The sequence below is a fragment of the Cetorhinus maximus genome, chromosome 5, assembly GCF_964194155.1.
Source record: "Cetorhinus maximus chromosome 5, sCetMax3.hap1.1, whole genome shotgun sequence".
Lineage (NCBI taxonomy): Eukaryota > Metazoa > Chordata > Chondrichthyes > Lamniformes > Cetorhinidae > Cetorhinus > Cetorhinus maximus.
In genome coordinates this window covers 37746297-37757568 of record NC_135883.1, presented here as the reverse complement: position 1 = coordinate 37757568, position 11272 = coordinate 37746297, and positions in this window count along the sequence as shown.

The following is an 11272-nucleotide window of genomic DNA, read 5'->3' as shown; positions in this document are numbered from 1 at the left end:
GGCCCATAGCCTTGAATGTTATGATGTGCCAAGTGCTCATCCAGGTACTTTTTAAAGGATGTGAGGCAACCCGCCTCCACCACCCTCCCAGGCAGTGCATTCCAGACCGTCACCACCCTCTGGGTAAAAAAGTTTTTCCTCACATCCCCCCTAAACCTCCTGCCCCTCACCTTGAACTTATGTCCCCTCGTGACTGACCCTTGTACTAAGGGGAACAGCTGCTCCCTATCCACCCTGTCCATGCCCCTCATAATCTTGTACACCTCAATCAGGTTGCCCCTCAGCCTTCTTTGCTCCAATGGAAACAACCCAAGTCTATCCAACTTCTCTTCATAACTTAAATGTTTCATCCCAGGCAACATCCTGTTGAATCTCCTCTGCACCCCAACCAGTGCAATCACATCCTTCCTATAATGTGGCAAGCAGAACTGCACACAGTACCCCAGCTGTGGCCTTACCAAGGTTCTATACAACTCCAACATGACCTCCCTACTTTTGTAATCTATGCCTCGAATGATAAAGGCAAGTGTCCCTTATGCCTTTTTCACCACCCCACTAACATGCCCCTCCACTTTCAGAGATCTATGGACACACACGCCAAGGTCCCCTTGTTCCTCGGAACTTTCTGGTGTCATGCCATTCATTGAATACTTCCTTGTCAAATTACTCCTTCCAAAGTGTATCACCTCACACAGGGTTAAATTCCATCTGCCACTTATCTGCCAATTTGACCATCCCGTCTATATCTTCCTGTAGCCCAAGACACTCAATCTCACTGTTAACCACCCGGCCAATCTTTGTGTTATCCGCAAACTTACTAATCCTACCCCCCACATAGTCATCTATGTTGTTTATATAAATATTTGGAGAACTATCATTGGAGAACTAACAATAAATAAAATGAGGAAACAATTATCTATAAACACTGGCAAATAGAGTGAGAGTAATGAATTTAGAGACCATTGATGTTTAAAGAGAAATTCAAACATCCGGTAATTAACTGAAAGAGCCACGCCACAAGATTTCATGTATTTAAACAAAATAACCTTTATTGTATACAAAAAAACTAAACAAAGCAAGCACCATTAACTTAACACTATAGTTTGTCAAGACTATAAAACCAGTTCCCCTTTTTACTTCCTAATTCTACCCAAGAGTTTCATTATACATTATGAGATCTTGATGATTTATTCACTTTTGGAATTCAAACTGAGTATGCCACAACTCTCCAGAATTCACTTTAATTTCTCTGCAGTGTTCCAGGTATTCTCTGAGATATGAAATTTCATGGGGATCCTTCCATCAGATTTTCTTCAAAATCTCACTGTGGACTTCTCAGCTTAAGCTTAGGCTTCACTGCATTCATGCTCAGTAATTTAAAAATCAGGAACACCTCTGGATCTTAATGGCTTCCATGTGCTTGTAGTGGCTTTGGACAGACAAAGCTCCTGGTAGACTCTCTCTCTCTCTCTCAGATTTGTTCCTCTAAGGAACAAGCTAGGCAAATCATCCAGCCTCTTTTCCCTCACGAACTCTGTCTTCAAACTGAATTCAAGCGACCAACAGCATTGCACATCATAAATGATAAAATTAGTATTTTCTCTGTTTAAGGTGCAGGCCCCACTAACATTTATCATTTTTGCTCCCTTGACTCAGTGAACTACAACTGTCTTTGTTCCTAAACTGAACTGCTGACAACTGCTTCTGCAAGCAAAGACAAACACCGATAAATTAAACCATAGGAACTCCCTAACCCCTACAGCCCATCTCCATGGTAATATGGCATACTTAGGATGTTCCAAACAGAAATGTAAATTAACTATCTTTTACCTTCAAAACAACCCCTTTGATTTTATGACCCACGTGATCAATTTATATCTCTAATGGATATAATTGCACTCTCTCCAGAATCCCTGGTTCCACAAAGGAGCTATCATATTTACAAACTGCTTTTAGCTTCTTTTCATCTGGGAACTACATAAATAACCAAAATCATTTATTGAGATACCAATAGACACCATGGCTGCAGCAGGAGGTCCAGAGATGGGTCATCCATTGTTTAGGTTTTCTCATTTCCAACCTATGACCTCCTAAGTTAAACGCAGGTTACCTTTTAAATGTAATTAACTCAGACTTGTTTGATTTGCATTTACATTAGGGTTGTTTACTAGATTCTTAATCAGGTTGTTTCATTTATCTACATTAAAAAATTCCAATTCCTAACACCAAAAGTTATATTCTAAAACATATGAATTATGAAATTAGATATTCAAAACAAGTAAAAGATGTTATTGATGCCAATTTATTTTGCCATTCTTTTATTGTCGGCACAAATCTTTCCTTTCTTGGAAAATCTTTGGAAGGAAATATAATTTAAATTATTTCCATCAGCAATGTACATTTTACATTTCTAAGCATCATGAAAACATAAAGCAAAATATTAAGTTTGGAGCTGTGCCTAAGAAACGCAGTTAAACCTGGGAATTATAAAATGATGCACAGGCTCTAATAATGTAATGCATGTCAGATACGTGTAGATTTTTATATTTTATCTGTGATTTTTGTTTTGGCTCCCTGAAAGAATTGCCTATCTTGCCCCATGTGGGCAAGTACAAAGGATTCTGAATCATGAGGATTACTTAAGCATGACAGGAGAGCATGATGTGAATAGCATAACATCTGCCTGTCTGATGATCTCATTGGTATTGTGATCCTGCCCTCAACCTGTGCAGCTGAATAAATTGACTGTTTCAACCCACACCCAGTGCCTGTACACACATAGAGAGGGAGGAAGATAAAATATGTGCTCCTTAACTTAATTCTATGATTTTTCTTAATGTTCAGCTCAGAACCAGGTCTTGCTGATACATTATTATGATAAGAGCTGCCTATTACGTAGAACCTACAGCACAGAAACAGGCTATTCAGCCCATTTGGCCTCTGCTGGTGTTTATGCTCCAGGCGAACCTCCGCCCAGCTAATCAACATATGCTCCTTCTATTCCTTTCTCGTTCGGATGGCTATCTAGCTTCCCCTTAGCAGCATCCACGCCTTCAACCACTACCACATGGTAGTGAGTTCCACATTCTAACCACTCTCTAGGTCAGTGGTTTCCAACCTTTAGTATGTCACAGCAGACCTTTATACAATAAAAACATTTGAGGCACACCACCTATTTCCTCCAACTCTTAACAAAATCTCTAAAACCTCCCAAAAACATGTCAAGCCACCATCTAATACAATTTTCATTAGTTTAAGCAGTTTACAATAAAAACCCTATTACCATTTGCCTGTCAAATACAATATTTTTTTCGAAAATGTACACAGTTTATAGAAGTGTTTGCCATTAACGATTTTAATTGGTTTCAGTTTAAGTCTGCATTTCTCAATGTGAAAGTTCATATTCATAACACAATAAAAACAGTTGTTTCTTCTTAATCATTAAAAAAAATACCTATTGAAATTAAAAGCATAAGAATCAGAGGAAAACACAAATGTAGGAAACACTGTGAACAGCATCTTACCAGTAATGTAAGTGTGACACCTGGGCCTGCCTCTGTGAGCAGAGTCTCTTGATCCGGGGAGGAACTGATGACAGGGAAACTCGCAGGTCTTGCTCCACTGACAGGTGCTGCCTCCTTTTGTTTTTTTTTTACATAAGCCAGTGTTGAGAATGCCAACTCACGCAGGTAGATTGTGTGAAACAGTTAAGAGTACTGCTATAGTGCGATCTGAAATAGATGGATATTCTTGTCCTGCAAGAAACCAAGATGTGTCCAGTGGCATCTCTGCAAACTTCAGTTTCAGTGTACGACCCATCCTCAGCTCTGCAAATTCCTCTTGTTCTTTTAGTGACAACTTTTTGACGATTCAAAAAAAAAAGTGAACTAAGCAGATCATGGACCCAGTCGAAGTCTTCATACTTGTGGAGGGGAAGTAGCATTCGAACTTCTGTCGTGTTTTAAGATGTGTGGAGATGAGGCTGAGAATGGTTTTGCCAGCAGACTCGCTGATCAATCAACCCACTTGCCATTTTTTCCTGCCAAAAGGCCAGTTTTGATCTGAAGCCTTGAAGTTTATTTGTGACAGTCAGAATGTTCTCGTTTTTCCACTGCATTTTAACATTCAGCTCAGTCAGATGGCTGAAAATATCTGAAAATACCAAGAATCATCAGAAACTCTTTCAGCGTATTATGGAGCTCACAAAAAACAGGGGAGAGGACCTTCCCCTGAGACAGCCACTGCACTTTTGCGTGCATGAGTAAACCCTGGTACTCGGCTCCCATCTCTTCACACAATATAGTAAACAAGTGCAATTTCAAAGGACATGATTTTACATAATTCACAATTTTCAGTTGTCTCAGGTGACATTGTTTTGGCAACAAGGGCTTCCTAATGCAGGATACAGTGGCTGATGATGTCAGGATTTTGTTCTTTCACCTTACTTCACAAATCCTTTCACTTTTCCCATCATGGAAGCTGCTCTGTCAGTGCAGATGCTATCACACTTGGTCCAGTTAAGATAGTTTTCCTCCAGATAAGCAGTTGCGACGTGAAAGATTTCCTCTCCGGTCGCGTGACTGAGCAATCCTTTGCAAAAGAAGAAATTCACTTTGATAGAATCCCCGTCAACATACCTGACGTTGGCTAAGAGCTGGCAGTGTCCGCTCGTGTCTGTGGAGTCATCAATCTGCAGGGCAAATTTTCCACTCATTTCTAATTTCTCTTTAAGCACCTGTTCAATATCAACTGAAATGTTTCACTACGCCGTTTGATTGTCTATTCAGAGAGAGGAACTTTGTCGATTTCTTTGGCACCATCAGCTCCCAACATTACTCTCACACTACTTCTGCATGGCTGCAGAACTAAGGTTTTGGCAATGGCGCACAGCTTTTTCAATTTCGCTACAAGCTCAGCCACCAGGTAACTCACCTCCTGTGCATTATCTGACACCTGCACGCACTCCATCATACGTTGGTTTTGCTTTATGTTTTGTTTTCTCAGGTACTTGAAGTACTGTATATCCTTGCTGGAGAGGGAACTGTGTTTTGTATTTAAATTGTGCTTCAACTTTCTTGGTTCCATTGCAGCGTTTGGGAGCTTCCCCTGCAAATTAGGCATTCTGGGACAGGGCAAGAGGCATCACCAGCCCATGAAAATCCAAAGCTGTCACTGTACTGACTGTGTGCAAACCTTGTTTTTTTTCACCTCAGGTTCTGTTGATTCGGCCACGTCTGAATCAGAGTGAGATTATTCACTTCTCTTCTTCAAGAACTTACCCACGGCTGTGTATATCATATAGTATACGCGAATCTTGATCCAGCAGTGTGTCCTTTATATCTGTTCGTGCTTTGCATTGTCTTGTTTTAAGTGGCAAGAGAGAGCGAGAGCTCGGGGCTGTAAAGGTGGTGATACTGAGCAAGAGTTCAGGATTCTCCCTGATTAACCTCTGATTTCACAGCATACTTGGGCAACCTCCAGGGAACTGCTGCTCTAGATAAAGACATTTCTCCTGAATTCCCGATTGTGTTTATTAACGACTATCTTAGAATTATGGTTCCTAATTTTGGACTCCCCCACAATTGGAAATATCTCCTTTACATCTACCGCTGTTAAACCTTTAAATAATTTTAAAGACTTCTAGCTGGTCACCCCTCAGACTTCTGTTTAAATCATGACATAATGCATACAAGAATAAGTAATCACCCTTGTGCAATCCTTAGTCCCTGCCTCCTGTGTGTCTTTGCCTCCTTTAGTGCTCCTTCAAGTTGTTTCCCCAGTGGCTGCTGTGGAAGCCTGTCAACCTACATAAGGACATAAGAACATAAGGCCCTCAAGCCTCCTCTGCCACTCAATAAAATCATGACAATCTGATCACGGTCTCAACTCCACTTTCCTGCCTGATCCCCATAACCTTTGATTCCCTTGTTGATCATGGTACATCTACATCTTGTCCATTTACCTGCCTTAGCTCCATATCCATGACATTTGCGCTAGTCTCCTCTGAGACTTTGCTAACCTGTGGGTGACACCACTGACTACCTTCCCCTGGAACTTGCCCAGCTTGTTGCTATCCAAGTCGTGCTGTGAGCAGTTAGAAGTTTACATTTAAGCCTTTTTTATATCACATTTACATCACTTTTTATGCTGCTGAGGTAGATGTAACCCATCCCTGTGGCCGCACCCTAAACACTATGACCCACCCACAATCCTGCCTGCTCTATGCTGCTTCTGTCCATTGCTGCATTGCCTCACCTATTCCTGTCACTGTACCATCGTTTCTCTCTCACCTTGGGTCAGAGTGGGGGTGGGAAGATGGAAGAGAGAGAATGGCGAGGTTTAGGGAGAGGGAGGAGGGAAGGGGAGTGGTCAGAATGGGAGGAGGGGAGGGCAGTGAGGGACTGGTTGAGAGAGGAGGGAGTGAGGGACAGCTCAGAATGGGAGGGTGGGAGTGAGGGACTGGTCAGAATGGAAGTGAGGGAGGAGGGGAGTGATGGACTGGTTAGAGTGGGAAGATAGGAGGGGAGTGAGGGACTAGCCAGAGTGGGAGGAGGGAGTGAGGCACTGGTCAGAATGGGAGGAGGGGAGTGAGTGATTGGTCAGAATGGGAGAAGGGAGTGAGGTACTGGTCAGAATGGGAGAAGGGAGGGAGAGTGAGGGACAGTGTAAATGAGTGAAGGAGGGGTTTGAGGGACCGTTCAGAGTGGGAGGAGGGGAGGGGTATGAGGGACTGTTCAGTGGGAGGGGGAGTGAGGGACTGTTCAGAGAGGGAGGGGGAGTGAGGGACTTCAGAGTGGGAGGAGGGAGGGGGAGTGAGGGACTGTTCAGAGTGGGAGGAGGGAGGGGGAGTGAGGGACTGTTCAGTAGGAGGGGGAGTGAGGGGCTGTTCAGTGGGAGGGGGAGTGAGGGGCTGTTCAGAGAGGGAGGGGGAGTGAGGGACTGTTCAGAGTGGGAGGAGGGAGGGGGAGTGAGGGACTGTTCAGTAGGAGGGGGAGTGAGGGGCTGTTCAGTGGGAGGAGGAGTGAGGGACTGTTCAGTGGGAGGGGGAGTGAGGGACTGTTCAGTGGGAGGGGGAGTGAGGGGCTGTTCAGAGAGGGAGGGGGAGTGAGGGACTGTTCAGAGAGGGAGGTGGAGTGAGGGACTTCAGTGGGAGGGGGAGTGAGGGACTGTTCAGAGTGGGAGGGGGAGTGAGGGACTGTTCAGAGAGGGAGGGGGAGTGAGGGACTGTTCAGTGGGAGGGGGAGTGAGGGGCTGTTCAGTGGGAGGGGGAGTGAGGGACTGTTCAGAGAGGGAGGGGGAGTGAGGGACTGTTCAGAGTGGGAAGGGGAGTGAGGGACTGTTCAGAGTGGGAGGGGGAGTGAGGGACTGTTCAGAGTGGGAGGGGGAGTGAGGGACTGTTCAGAGAGGGAGGGGGAGTGAGGGACTGTTCAGAGAGGGAGGGGGAGTGAGGGACTGTTCAGAGAGGGAGGGGGAGTGAGGGACTGTTCAGAGAGGGAGGTGGAGTGAGGGACTTCAGTGGGAGGGGGAGTGAGGGACTGTTCAGAGTGGGAGGGGGAGTGAGGGACTGTTCAGAGAGGGAGGGGGAGTGAGGGACTGTTCAGTGGGAGGGGGAGTGAGGGGCTGTTCAGTGGGAGGGGGAGTGAGGGACTGTTCAGAGAGGGAGGGGGAGTGAGGGACTGTTCAGAGTGGGAAGGGGAGTGAGGGACTGTTCAGAGTGGGAGGGGGAGTGAGGGACTGTTCAGAGTGGGAGGGGGAGTGAGGGACTGTTCAGAGTGGGAGGGGGAGTGAGGGACTGTTCAGAGTGGGAGGGGGAGTGAGGGACTGTTCAGAGAGGGAGGGGGAGTGAGGGACTGTTCAGAGAGGGAGGGGGAGTGAGGGACTGTTCAGTGGGAGGGGGAGTGAGGGACTGTTCAGAGAGGGAGGGGGAGTGAGGGACTGTTCAGTGGGAGGGGGAGTGAGGGACTGTTCAGAGAGGGAGGTGGGAGGGGCTGTTCAGAGTGGGAGGGGCAGGGAAGAGTGGGTGAAGGAAGAGGGGAGTGGATGAGCTGCATAGTTTTTATTAAATTAGTGTTCCCTTTGTCCTGGTTTGACCTGGTAAAAAATGTTCCCACAGGAACCTCTATGCACGGTGTTAAATAACAGGACACATTGTAAAAAACGGTCAAGTTTTGGTGTTATGTTCATTGTGTACGAGCAGGCTCCTGTGAATACTTGGTGAAAAGAGAGACATTTGAAGCCATTGTTAGGATGGTGAATATTCCACTGTTCCTGATCTTGGTGTGTTATTCATTGTTTGGTTCCTCACACTAAAGAGGTGTAAGGTCGAATGAGAGTTGTAACATACCTTTCTTCCTAGCTCCTTATACTTGGTTATTCTGACAGTTAGTATTTTGACAAATGTTAAATTTAGATCCTACAATTTACTGTATTTAGTGGAGCTGTTGGAACTTGCTGCAGTGATGATTGACATCCCTCACAGCTCCCAGCCACTTACACTGTAATTGCATCTCCAGGCAGAGATTCTGTTGTAACCCTATCCAACACTGCATCACAGATAGTAATGGGGACTAGTCTGAGTGGTAGTGAGGGATTGGTGTGGGAGTGAGGGATGAGGGAGTGAAGAACTGGTCAGAATGAGAGAGGAAGGAGGAGAGTGAGGGTCTGGGTAAAGTGGGAAGAGGGGATTGAGGGACTGGCTAGAGTGGGAGGAGGGGAATCCTCGCTCCCTGCATCCTAACTTGCTTCTGTTTTAAAATTATCATCTTTGTTTTCAAGTCCCATCCAATGCCTCACGCCCTATCTCTGTAATCACCACACTCTTATCGCTGTAAACATTTTGTTATCACCTCACCCTATCTCTGTAATCGCCGCACCCTGTCTCTGTAATCACCCTTGAATCACCATACCCTATCTCTCTTATCAGCACACCCTATCTCTGTAATCACCACACTCTATCGCTGTAAACATTTTATCACCTCACCCCATCTCTGTAATCACCGCACCCTGTCTCTGTAATCACTCTCGAATCACCATACCCTATTTCTCTTATCAGCACACCCTATCTCTGTAATCACTCTGTATTCACCACACCCTATCTCTGTAATCATCGCACCCTATTTCTGTAATGACTCTGTAATCACCGCACCCTATCTCTCTAATCACCACACCCTATCACGGTAATCATTCTATAATCACCGCACCTAATCTCTGTAATCACCACACCCTATCTCTGTAATCACCGCACCCTATCTCTATAAACACTCTGTTATCACCTTACCCTATCTCTGTAATCACCGCACCCTATCTCTCTAGTCACCACACCCTATCTCTGTAATCGCTCTGTAATCGCCACACCCTATCTCTGTAATCACTCTGTAATCACCGCACCCTATCTCTCTAATCACCACACCCTAGCTCTGTAATCACCACACTCTATCACGGTAGTTATAATCACCACACCCTATCTCTGTTAGCACCGCACCCTAAAACTGTAATCACTGTGTAATCACCGCACCCTATCACGGTAATCATTCTATAATCACCACACCCTATCTCTGTAATCACCGCACTCTATCTCTGTAATCACTCTGTAATCACCGCACCCTATCTTTCGAATCACCACATATCACGGTAATCATTCTATAATCACCACACCCTATCTCTGTAATCACCACACCCTACCTCTGTAATCACCGCACCTATTTTTCTAATCACCACACCCTATCTCTGTAATTATTCTATAATCACCACACCCTATCACTGTAATCACCTCACCCTTTCTCTGTAATCACCTCACCCTATCTCTGTAATAACACTGTAATCACCTCACCCTATCTCTGTAATAACTCGGTAATCAACTCACTACTATTTCTGTAATCACTCTGTAATCACCACACCCTATCTCTGTAATCGCTCTGTAATCACCTCACCCTATCTCTGTAATAACTCTGTAACCTCCATACCCTATCTCTGTAACCACTCTGTAATCACCTCACCCTATCTCTGTAATCACCTCACCCTACCTCTATAATCACTCCTTAATCACTTCAGGCTATCTCTGTAATCATTCCGAAATCACCTCACCCTATTTCTATAATCACCTCACCCTATCTCTGTAATAACTGTAATCACCTCACTACCATCTCTGTAATCACCACACCCTTTCTCTGTAATCACCGCACCCTGTATCTGTAATCTTCACACCCTATCTCTGTAATCACTCCATAATCACCTCACGCTATCTCTGTAATCACTCCATAATCACCTCACGCTATCTCTGTAATCACTCCATAATCACCTCACCCTAACCCTGTAATGACCTTACCCTATCTCTGTAATCACCTCACACTATCTCTGTAATCACCTCACCCTATCTCTGTAATCATCACACCCTATCTCTGTAATAACTCTGTAACCACCTCACCCTATCTCTGTAATAACTCTGTAATCACCTCACTACTATCTCTGTAATCAGCTCACCCTATTTCTGTAATCACCACACCCTATCTCTGTAATTACCACACCCTATCTCTGTAATCTCCACACCCTATCTCTATATTCACTCTGTAATCACCCCACCCTATCTCCGTAATCACCGCACCCTGTCTCTGTAATCTTCACACCCTATCTCTGTAATCACTCCGTAATCACCTCACGCTATCCCTGTAATCACTACACCCTATCTCTGTAATGACCTCACCCTATCTCTATAATTACCTCTATCTCTGTAATCACCTCACCCTATCTCTGTAATCACCACACCCTATCTCTGTAATCACCTCACACTATCTCTGTAATCACCATACACTTTCTCTGTAATCACCGCACCCTATCTCTGTAATCTTCACACCTTATCTCTCTAATCACTCCGTAATCATCTCACGCTATCCCTGTAATCACTCTGTAATCACCACACCCTATCTCTGTAATGACCTCACCCTATCGCTGTAATCACCTCACACTATCTCTGTAATCACCTCACCCAATCTCTGTAATCACCACACCCTATCTCTGTAATAACTCTGTAACCACCTCACCCTATCTCCGTAATAACTCTGTAATGACCTCACTACTATCTCTGTAATCAGCTCACCCTATTTCTGTAATAACCTCACCCTATCTCTGTAATCTCCACACCCTATCTCTATATTCAATCTGTAATCACCCCACCCTATCTCCATAATCTCCATACCCTATCTCTGTAATGACTTCACCCTATCACTGTAATCACACCCTATCTCTGTAATCACCTCAGCCTAGCTCTGTAATCAGT